Here is a 10,235-nt window from a genome sequence, read left to right on the forward strand (position 1 = left end):
CTGAAATATGTCTTGATAATTTTTTTTTTGGGTGGAATGTGAATCAATATATAAATATAAAGCATCAGCTTATCCGCAAACACAGTCATCTTCTTCTGCAAGAGGTTATTCCTCCAGTGTAGCTAGACTCCATTCCTGTATACCTGAAGTAGGAAACTGGATTCCTAACCAGCTACTGGCCAGTCTCCATTCCTATAGTAGATGCTCATGGTCTTCCAAATGAACTGCACATAGATCACACATCCCATTCTGAATAATCCCAAAGGACACCAGTTTACCTTAGTTATCTCTCCTTGAAGTCATCCATAACCATCAGCAACAAATACATCCCCTGTCTCCCTCTCCAACCACCCAGGTCATAGGCACTCTTAAATTTGTCCCTGACTTTGCAAATTGTTTTCCACGTCCAGCTAGTGTTGAGTGAAGGTAGACAAGGGATGTCTTGATAATTATCCAAACAATGATTACCAATTAATGATTAAGGGTGAAACAGTTGCTTCTTTTATAATTGGCAGGCCTTCTAATCCTAAGGATAGTTTAGTCTTAAATGACTCGTCAAACTGTTCAGCTAAGGAGCAACGGACGGAATTCTGCTTAAAATGAGCAAGCAACTTTAAATTCCTCTCTTTCATTAACAATTTTAAATTAATCTTTCTTTTGTGTTTGTAACTTTGTATAAGCTAATTAACAAAAACTACTTCTTAAAACCAAACAATCACTCTTTTCATCCCTTCTCATCATGCTTCCATTTCTATATCCAGTACAAATAATTTGTGTCATTCATTTTATATTTTTATTATATCAATGGCTTGTTATGTAAATATTATTATATTTATAATTTTATATATATATATATATATATATATATATATATATATATATATATATATATATATATATATATATATATATAATTTTCCACAAATTATTATATTTGTTTTACATATAGTTGAATAATTACAAAACTTTATCTTAATTTCAAAAATATACATATTTACTTGAATTACAACTATAAATATAATATAAAGCAGTTTTACTATAATTTTACAATGATTTTTTACCGCACTTCGTTTTTTTTTCTGCTTTGAAATCCCTTTTTCTTTTCTTTTTTTTGTGTTTTTTTTTTTTTTGCTAAATTCAATACTATACTCTATGCATGTATTATTTAGGTTGAATACCGCTTTTGATTGAACTAGTTTATATCTAAAATAATACAACTATCTACAAAATCAACTAAAATAAACATCCAAAATGAATTATTGTTAATGTTAAAGTTACACTCGGATTCAGATAAACTAATCCTCAATTACTAAAGGAATGAATCTAGCAAAATAATAAACTAAAATTACAAATAATTTACTGGGTATACGTGTTGCAGGTAGAGGCTGAGAATATTTGTAGTAGTAGTGTATTATGCCGAGCATGGATCGGAATTGGATGTATGGGAAGCGGGATTTTTATTTTGTACAAAGGCTTGATGAGTTTATCAGCCATGCTGTTGCACATCAAAAATCATATGGGGATGATGAGAAACTCATTTGCCCGTGTAGCGTATGTAGGAACCGAATAAAGGTAAGCTCTCCAATTGAAATGCAGAATCATTTGATAATGAAAGGGTTTAAACCAGATTATAAGGTGTGGATATGGCATGGAGAGAAAGAAAATGACTTGCAAGGTCCATCTTCCAGCGCTGAAAACCAGGGAAAAAAATTTGATAATGTGGATGAATTTGAGATTCATGGTTTGGATTTTAATAACACTCCGATTAATGTGGACAATGATAAAGATGACAAGAATGTAGAGGCTGAGAATATTGATAGAATGATGGACGATCTAGAAAAAGATTTTAGAGAATGTCCAGAAAATTTCCAGAGGTTGGTTGATGATTTTAAGAAATCGTTATATCCGGGGTGCTCTAAATTTACCCGTTTATCAGCTGTCTTGAAATTGTGTACCTTGAAAGCGGGGAATGGGTGGAGTGATAAGAGTTTCACTGCTTTAGTGGAACTTTTATCAGAAATGTTGCCAGAAGGTAATGAGCTTCCACCTATTACATATCGATGTAAGAAAGTGTTGTGTCCATTGGCTACGAGTTACCAGAAAATCCATGCCTGCCCAAATGAGTGCATTTTGTTTTGGAAAGATTATAGTGACTTAGATGCGTGTCCACGATGTAAAGCAGCGAGGTACAAGACGAAAGTAATGCTGGAGATAAGAAGAAAGGGAGCCCGATGAAGACCTTATGGTATTTGCCAATTATTCCAAGGTTTATGCGGTTTTTTGCAAATCCAAAAGATGCAGAATATATGGTGTGGCATCACGAAGAGAGAAATAAAGATGGTAAACTAAGACATGTGGCCGATGCACCCCAATGGAGAACAATTGATAGAACATTTCTTGATTTTGGTGAAGAGCCTAGGAATTTAAGACTAGGGCTTTGTACGGATGGAATTAATCCTTTTGGGACTCTGAGTACCCAACATAGCACCTGGCCAGTAATGCTAATAATTTACAATCTACCTCCTTGGCTCACAACAAAGAGTAAATACATTTTACTTACGCTGCTAATATCGGGTCCTAAACAACCGGGTAATGACATAGACGTGTATTTGGCGCCACTTATAGAAGACTTGAAATTGTTATGGAATGTTGGTGTACGTGTGTTTGACGCGGCTACTTGCTCACACTTTCAAATGCGTGCTATGTTATATTGTACAATTAATGATTTTCCCGCTTATGGAAACCTTTCTGGTTATAGGCTGAAGATTGACAAGGGGTGCCCGATATGTTGTGATGACACTGAATCTGAATGGCTGGAGAACTGTGGGAAATTCGTATATACACTGGTGGTCGTCGATTTCTTCCCGAAAATCATCAATATCGTAAGAAGAAGATGGCTTTCTATGGAAAAACTGAGTACCGACCGCCTCCATTTTTTTTGAGTGGAAAAGAGTATCACAAACGAGTTATGAACATCAACACAGAGTTTGGAAAACCGTGCAGACTTCCACCGGATGGGGTGTACCACACAAAGAGGTCCATCTTTTGGGACCTACCATATTGGGAGCACTTGTCGGTTAGACATTATATTGATGTCATGCACGTAGAGAAGAATATGTTTGATAGTATTATTGGCACTTTGTTGAACATGCCTAATAAGACCAAGGATGGAGTCAAAGCTAGATATGACATGGTTGCTAGGGGGCGTTTGAGGTAGAACCAATTGAAAAGGGGAAACGTACCTATCTACCCCCGACTTGCACAACTCTATCGAGGAAAGGAAAGATGGCATTGTGTGAGTCTTTAAAAGGTATTTAGGTGCCGCATGGATATTCCTCTAACATAAGTCGTCTTGTGTCAATAAAAGATTTGAAGTTAGTTGGATTGAAATCTCATGATTGTCATGTTTTGTTGACACAACTTCTCCCTGTGGCTATTCGGTCCCTTTTACCGAAACATGTTAGACAAGTGATCATTAAGCTTTGCAGGTTCTTTAGTGCAATTAATGCTAAGGACATTGATCCGGAGTCTTTAGATGACTTACAAGCTGATATTATTGTGACACTTTGCGAACTTGAAATGTACTTTCCCATAAGTTTTTTTGACATTATGGTTCACTTAATCATTCATCTCGTTAGAGAGATTAAACTTTGTGGCCCAGTGTTCCTAAGAAACATGTGGGCTATGGAGCGAGAGATGGGGACGTATAAGAGGCGAGTGAAGAATCGGTATCGGCCCGAGGCTAGCATCGTTGAAGCAACTATTGCTTGTGAGACACTTGGATTCTGCCAAGATTACTTGACCAGTGTGCAATCTATCGGACTCCCTACATCTCGACACGAGGGACGACTTGAAGGGAAAGGTACTTTGGGAAAAAAGTTCATTACAGTTGACCGTGTATGTTTTGATAAAGCACATATGTATGTTTTGCAACATATGACTGAAGTTCATCCATATTTAAGTGATCATCTTGCCTTGCTAAAAAGACAATATCCACATAAACGTGAAGGTTGGTTGGTAAGTGAACACAATCGGACATTTGTACACTGGTTTAAAGAAAAGGTTATGACAGAGTTGTCAAACACAACACATGAGGTAAGTGACAACTTAAGATGGTTAGCATATGGTCCCAAGCTGACCATCATATCTTATGAAGGGTATGATATCAATGGGTTCTGTTTTTACACAACTCGTCAGGATGAAAAAAGTACGATGCAAAATAGCGGTGTTACAGTTGTGGCATCATCTGTTGAATATGTAGGAAAAGGTAAACAACCTGTTGATATAACAAAGCCTTATTATGGGGTAATTGAGGACATATGGGAGCTTGATTATCATGATTTTTCAGTACCGTTATTTCGATGTAAGTGGGCTGATTGTGATAAGGGAGTTACTGTTGATGATATGGGATTCACTTTAGTAGATTTCAATTTTCTAGGTCACAAAGATGACCTCTATATTCTAGCATCTCAAGCCAAGCAAATTTTCTATATTGAGGATCCTTTAGACAAAAACCGGCCAGTTGTTCGTAATGGTAAAAGACGCATTCTTGGTGTAGATGGTGTTGTTGATAAAGAAGAGTATGATCAAGTTGATGAACTTTCTCCTTTTTTGACCACTTTCCCAAATGTGCAAGTGGTACGTGACGAAGTCTATGTGCGAGAGGACCATGATGAGGGATTGTGGTTTGATAACTCCAAATAATAGATAACATGTTTTATAATTATTTTTACTCAGATTTTTGAACTAGTTTGTGGTTTGATAATTCCAAATAATAGATAACTTTCTCCTTTTTTTGACCACTTGCTGATTTTTGAACTACTTTGTTGACGATTATGTCATTTGGGCTGCTGATCAGCTAACATGTTTTATAATTATTTGAACTGAGATTTTTTATATGAAATAATGTTATCAGCTAGCATTTCACGTTTCACATTTCAGTTGGCAATATATTGTAGGTTTTGTTTTGATAAAATGTCATAGTTTGGATTAATGAATCGAGTACAAGGACCTGCTGTCTTGCCTATTGCAAAATACAAGACTACAACATTTTTTTTGGTTGACTGTGAGCTTTCATTAAATTAAAATGGCCAAATCATCAGTTTTCATCTTCATCTAATTTATGAATAACAAAGCCAACCAATCTAAACATGAATACCTAGCTTTTCTTGTTCAGTTTTCATCTGTCAATTTACAGGTTGCAGGTTCCTGCACTTGTTCAGTAAGACAGCATTTCTCACCATGCCTCTGATTGGATATTATATTTTTACTACACAACAATATGTTCAAGCCAAGTTACATAGCAAATAATTTTTCTTCATTTATTTATACACATTTTTTTTTATTGATTTCAGGTATACAAAATGGGTAAAAAAGGAGATAAAGATTCGCGTCCAAACAAGAAGACTAGGGGTCCGTCAACGGGAAAATCTTTTGAAGAGATGCTTAATAATAATAGCGAGAATGGAGAAGACAAAGGGAAAAAAGAAATATTGTATATTGAGTTTAATGACCTTAGCCTGCCTTATGGACCGTGGTTGAAGAAGTTTAGGTCCGATATGGGAAAGATGGCGCGAAATATCAGGATCATTAGAAATTGGAAAGATGTAATAAATGGCGAGAAAAATACAATCTGGAAATGTGTGAAGGTAAGAAATTATTAACATTATTATTATTTGAATTAAAATTTTTATATTATATTATTAGTACCATTTATGAGCCTTTTCTTTTCCAGAAAACATGGAATATTGAGGATGACAAAAAGAAGTATATTCTAAGGTCTGTCCGTAATAGATTTAGAGATTGGAAGACGAGGATGACAAGCACCTACATTAGAAAAGTCCGATAATGGAGAAGGCGCTATTGAAAGTCCAGTTGAAAAGTACAAACAACTAACGCAAGAGGACTGGGACGAGTTTGTTAAGCAACGCATGACCCCAGACTTTCAGGTTAGTGTTTGATGAATGAGGCCTCTGTAACTTGTTTTGTTCATCCTGAGCTTAATCTCATACTTCCGGGCAGTTGGAAATATAGTCCTTATATTTCCGGAGAAGACTTTTTTGGTTAAAGAACTCAAATGATAAGCCCCATATCTATTTACGTCAGTTATGCCTAAAGAACTGACACAAAAGCCTATGTAATTACGTCGGTTATGTACAGAAACTGACGCAAATGCTAATCTTTTTGCGTCGGTTCTACAACTGACGCATGGGCAAATACGACCCCTCGATATGCGTCACCCCATAACTGACGTAAAAGGCCATATATAACCGATGCAATAGATGTTTTTTCCATTAGTGTCAATGGAGGATAAGCAAGGAGCAAAGGACAAGTTGGGAGGGTACAAGAGTAACTTCCAAGGAAAAAAAAAGAGAGTTTAGAAGAAGAAATAAGCATCAAGAAGTAAAAGAACAAGGCAAGGTACACAAGAACGAGGAATATCTCCGAGGAAGTAGAAGCATTCTTCAAAGGTTGAACAAATCTTCAATTCCCGGCAATAAGCACCAAGTCTTGATCTTCACGTAGGTAAGCTCACGGTTATTGATCCAAGGGTACAAAAATAATTGACAATCAACAAACATGTTAGAACCTACCACGAAGCATACACAAAGAGACTAACAACTTAGGTCCTTATTTCTACCCATCTCTCATTCATTAATCAAGGTCAAGTTCAAATTTAAATTTGGGGTACACGTGTGTGCGTTGGGAGCAACATAAGCGCTGATACCAACTGTGAACCCCCGTAATAACGGTAAGAAAAATACAATAATAAAATGCGGAATTTTAGGAAATTTTTGAAACTTTTAGAGTTTAAAGCGCGGGTTCATTAAAATCTAAAGCATAAATCAAGAACGCGGAAATAAAATTAAGTTTATACAAACGTGATAGTTAAAGGTGAGGGAAATATATCCCTCGAATGACAAAACGATAAAAGGTGAGTCTAAGCAATCCTAATAAACCGACTACTAGTCCAAGGTGCTCGCTAGCTCACACGTCTAACCCCACGAATGCATCTTCACAAACTCGGCATTCATGTAAACATGAAAACCACAGTCAGTGGGGAGTAACTCAAGGTTCTCCCAGCCATAAATTGTCGAAACACAAAAAGCAGGAACATATTTAAACATAATAAATATAACTATTTGATGTAGGCACTGAGAGTCTGAGACATAAGAATAACATTCAATCATGTGTAGTTAACCATAAATAAGGCATGTGATACATACATATGAGACAATCCGACCCAATCATCATAAATTGTAATACAACTATAAACACGCATGGCCATATGAATGGTATGATACAAGAAGGCTAAAGTGAACAATAATTAGACTTATACGACACAACACAAGTATCCGGCTCAGAGGCTATCTTTAAAGTATGTCCAAGACACAACACAGAAGTATCCGGCTCAGAGGCTACCTTTAAAGCATGTCCAAGACACAACACACAAGTATCCGGCTCAGAGGCTACCTTTAAAGCATGTCCAAGACACAACACACAAGTGCCGGGACGTGGTTAATAATGTCACATTCATACTTATGGCTTGCATCTCACCATAAGAACGGATGAGAACATAAATCCCGACGATCATATCGCAACTAGAGGGCTTATAGCTCACCTCTAGTACGATAGGACCAAGACTCTCACAACCGAACAATACATGGCATTATCAAGAATACGACTCCCTCACAAGTAATTATTTACAATAAATATTTCATACTTGTATTATATTAATAAATATTTCATTTCATAAATAAACATGCCGGTTACATAAAATATAACAAGCGGTAATGAATAACTTACGTTATGTAAAATACGAGCTAAAATGTAAATAAGCACATGTGATTCATTCATAAGCCTACTCTATAATATAAAGTTGACCCGATACTACAAGGATATGCAAACAAGCCCAATTCACAAAACACAACCCAAACATCAAATAAAGGAAAAAGAGGAAATAATGAGTAGAATCATATACTCAATCCAAGGGTTGGCCCAACTACCTAAGTTATAAACAAGGTCCAATTGAAATATACATGACCAAATATAGAGCAAGGAAGAAGGGACACAAGGAGTGTAATCACACTCCCCATCCCGTATCCTCCCAACACCGCAAAGCCGCGGCCACGCCGCCAGCCCACGGCCAGCCTAGTCCACCACCTTCCCCCACGGTCAGCTCCACCGTGGCCTACACCACTACAAGGATGGTCCAACACATGACCACATCCAGTCACTCAATGCGACCATTACATGTAAATAACAAGAAGAATTCATGAGCATGTTTGAGGCGGAAATTCATATCGACATTACGAATCGACGCAACCACTTACCTACACCACAATGGCCACCAAAAACAGCCCATAAACAGTCCACAAATAGTCCCCACAAACACTTTTTCACGGCTGCCAGGAAGTCCATAAAACAGCCACCAAAACCGTGATAACACGGTCTATAGCTAGACATTTAACACAAGTTTTTCAAGTATACATGATACGTGCATTTTATACAGTCTTTTTAGCCTATTTTATGCACGTATTTCTATGCTTTTATCGTGGTTTTATGCTACGAAATGCCCCGAATTGCATACTTTGGAAGTTCTTGTCTTATTTGCAGGAATGAGCCATAAAGTAGTGAAATCAAGTCATTTACCGTCCGTTTTGCATGCATTTGGAGGAAGAGATAATTTGGAGCGGGAAATATTGCTGTCTTGGGATGCGTGAAGCTATTTCGGGAGCTAAGAGGACAAGTCAAAGACCAAACTACAAGACCAACACGAGCTGGAACCAGGAACCACTCGATCGGCGAGTTTCTCTTGGTCGATCGAGTGAACAGACGGAAGCATTCGATCGAGTGGCCAAATCGTTCGATCGGCGTTTCTCTTGGTCGATCGAGTAAACAGACGCAGGAACTATTCGATCGAGTGACTTAACTGTTCGATCGAGCAGTTACAAGCTATTGGGCTTCTATTCACGTGAAGTTTAGATTAGGTTTTATGTTTTGAGGTTATATATAAATCAAAGGGGATCAATATACGGGACTTCTCCCCCCGGTCTTCTTCCCCGGCTCTCTTATCATCTTTCTCATATACTGTTACTTTTGTTCTACTTTGTTTTCCGGATCATTTATATCAGTAATTTCTTCTCTCCTTTCTCTCTTTTTATTTAATGTTTATTATTCCCTCTCCCTCTTTATTTATTGTTCTTATTTACTCCATGTCTAGCTAATTTCCCCTAGTATGTTAGGATTAGGGAAGCCGTGGTAGCGATGTTTTAACTGACTTATATAGATTAGTCTTGCGATAGGAATTGTATTAGGCAATTTAATTGTTATCCGGTCGAATGAATGCATGCAGGAGACCATAAATCTAGTTAACCCTGACCTAGATCGAAAGATTGGAAGGGAAGGCTTGCTTAATTACAATAGGGTATTGCAGTGAGGGCGAAAGTTAAGCTGTTTATGCTCTAGGACGGTTTAAGGACCGAAAGGTGACGACCATAGCTCTTCTTATCAATAGTCTAATCGCTTTAGTATTCCCGATATTATAAGATCTGATAGCTGCCACGGTAGACCGACTCCTAGCATACTTCCTTTCTCTTACTGTTAATTCTATTATTCATTTCCCTCTCCTTAATCTCTAGTTTAGTTAACACAATCAAATTCAACTCCCTTAGTGACATTAGACAGATAGAATAGACAAGTAGATAGTACACCGCCTCCCTGTGGAGATCGACCCTACTTACCGCTGACTTCTGTTAGTTTTACTTAGGTATTTATTTTTGGTACGAAACGACAGTATCAAATTTTGGCGCCGTTGCCGGGGAGGCAATCTATTTATTTATTTGTTTAATTTTATCTGTTTTTAGCCTCAGGGGATTTTCCCCTTGAGGCGTTTCCGATCTTTTTCCTTGAGTCTTTGTTTTGATAGGCCTTACGGTACTACCTAGACAGTTCTAGGTGAAAGACGATCAAAGGGAAGGCTTGAGTACCTTTGACCCATCACCGATGTCCCATTATATGGAATGTACCGGTGATCCGCTACGGGAGATGTGGTTCGCCGAGCGCAATGCATTTGTAGTTGTGCCGCCACATCCACCCTATCAATGGCCGCCGCAACAAGATTCCCCTGATATACAAGAAGAAGACATTGCGGAGCTGAAATCCTTGATGGAGACACTTGCATTCCAAGCACAAGAATATGTCTCGCGAGTTGATAAGCTCGAGTCTGTAGTTGC

This window comes from Silene latifolia, chromosome X, assembly GCF_048544455.1.
Source record: "Silene latifolia isolate original U9 population chromosome X, ASM4854445v1, whole genome shotgun sequence".
Classification (NCBI taxonomy): Eukaryota; Viridiplantae; Streptophyta; class Magnoliopsida; order Caryophyllales; family Caryophyllaceae; genus Silene; species Silene latifolia.